The sequence below is a fragment of the Apis dorsata genome, unplaced genomic scaffold, assembly GCF_000469605.1.
Source record: "Apis dorsata unplaced genomic scaffold, Apis dorsata 1.3 scaffold_156, whole genome shotgun sequence".
Taxonomy (NCBI): domain Eukaryota; kingdom Metazoa; phylum Arthropoda; class Insecta; order Hymenoptera; family Apidae; genus Apis; species Apis dorsata.
Window position 1 is genome coordinate 750,942 of NW_006263446.1, and position 1,990 is coordinate 752,931.

Below are 1,990 nucleotides of genomic sequence, written 5' to 3' on the forward strand. Positions count from 1 at the left end.
TCAGAGTGTGCGGGTTTACGGGTTCCGTGGACTCATAATGGTTCTTGGAACACGCTTTGTTAAACGAAGAATCATCAGGCGGAGATTTGAACGTCGATTAAATTTTACGATGATCTCGCGACGACGAATATTCACACTTTTACCATTTTTTTTCTCCCCAAGCGTTGAATGAAAATCTCATCGACACTTTCCTCTTAATTATTCATTTTCTAATTATCAGCTTTTTTACTTCAGCAGATGTAACGTGTATAAAGTGTACATATTTTTTTTCTCTTCTTCTCTTAATTACGATTCGTCCTGAAGCAAGAAAAATCCAAATTTCATTCCTTTCTTCGAAATGAATTTCGAAGAAATTTCGTTTCGTTTCGTTCGATCTTTTAAATAGAGGATCCAAACAAATTATTTCCATTGTAACTGGTAATATTAATTCAATTAATTTTGTACCAATTTTCAACATCTTACTATTTCCATTATTCATTCTCTTATCTAATAATATACGGTTGTCAGCAAAAAGAAAGGGCATGAAGTGAGGTATTCGATGCAAAATTAAGATCATCACGGAGGGTGAAGCAAATCAATCCAGAGAAATACGCTTGATTCACGACCGAAACCTGTTACTCGAATCCCCCTGCCCCCTCGTTCGTCCCTCTTCACGATTGCTCGACGAGCTGTCTGTGCCTGCGCTGCGAGTGAACACCGACAACGATGCTCGAAAAATCTCTCACGAGAAGGGTGAGACGACCATGCAAACAGCTCGAACAAAGGAAAGGAAGGGGAAGGGGGGAGGAGGAGGAGGAAGGAGAGGGTTATCGTCGAAATTGTGCCGGCATTACTTCAGCTCCAAAAAATTTCTCTCGAAATTACTCGCTCTCGGAGGATGGAAACAAACGTTCTGAGAGGGAGAGGAAGATGAAAGGGGGAAGAGAGAGAGAGAGAGAGAGAGAGGGGGGGGGGAAGAGGGAAGAGAGAGAGAAGAGGGAAGAGGGAAGAGGGAAGAGGGAAGAGAGAGGGAAGAGGGAAAAGGGGAGAGAAGAGGGAAGAGGGAAGAGGGAAGAGGGAAGAGGGAAGAGGGAAGAGGGAAGAGGGAAGAGAGGGAAGAGGGAAGAGAGAGGGAAGAGAGAGAGAAGAGGGAAGAGGAAAGATGGAAGAGAGAGAAAAGAGAGAAGAGGGGAGAGGGAAGAGGGGAGAGAGAGAGAAGAGGGAAGAGGGGAGAGAGAGAGAAGAGGGAAGAGGGGAGAGAGAGAGGAGGGAAGAGAGAGAGAAGAGGGAAGAGGGAAGATGGAAGAAAGAGAAAAGAGAGAAGAGGGGAGAGGGAAGAGGGGAGAGAGAGAGAAGAGGGGAGAGAGAGAGAAGAGGGAAGAGGGAAGAGGGGAGAGGGAGGGGGGAGGGGGGAGGGGGGGAGAGGAGAGGGAGGAGGGAAGAGAGAGAGAAGAGGGAAGAGAGAGAAGAGGGAAGAGGGAAGAGGGAAGAGGGGAGAGAAGAGGGAAGAGGGAAGAGGGGAGAGAAGAGGGAAGAGGGAAGAGAGAGAGAAGAGGAAAGAAGGGAGAGAGAAGAGGGAAGAGGGGAGAGAAGAGGGAAGAGGGAAGAGAAGAGGGAAGAGGGAAGAGAGAGAGAAGAGGGAAGAGGGAAGAGGGAAGAGAGAGAGAAGAGGGAAGAGGGAAGAGAGAAGAGGGAAGAGAGAGAGAGAGAGAGAAGAGGGAAGAGAGAGAGAGAGAGAGAAGAGGGAAGAGGGGAGAGAAGAGGGAAGAGGAGAGAGAGAAGAGGGAAGATGGAAGAGAGAGAGAAGAGGGAAGAGAGAGAGAGAGAGAAGAGGGAAGAGAGAGAGAGAGACAAGAGGGAAGAGAGAGAGAGAGACAAGAGGGAAGAGAGAGAGAAGAGGGAAGAGAGAGAAGAGGGAAGAGGGGAGAGAAGAGGGAAGAGGGAAGAGAGAGGGAAGAGGGAAGAGAGAGAGAAGAGGGAAGAGGGAAGAGGGAAGAGAGAGAGAAGAGGG

At 48.0% G+C, this 1,990-nt stretch overlaps 1 protein-coding gene and 1 long non-coding RNA gene across 2 annotated transcripts in view; one reads left to right on the top strand and one right to left on the bottom strand.

Annotated features, from left to right (window-relative positions):
• The window catches only part of LOC102670750 (kielin/chordin-like protein), an 83,361-nt gene that overhangs the window by 78,771 nt on the left and 2,600 nt on the right, over positions 1–1,990 (bottom strand). The window lies entirely within an intron of this gene.
• LOC116185308 overlaps positions 594–1,990 on the top strand; it is a 1,698-nt gene continuing 301 nt past the window's right edge. The window contains exon 1 of the long non-coding RNA XR_004150128.1: positions 594–889. This is a non-coding gene — a long non-coding RNA (uncharacterized LOC116185308). The remainder of the gene's footprint in view (positions 890–1,990) is intronic.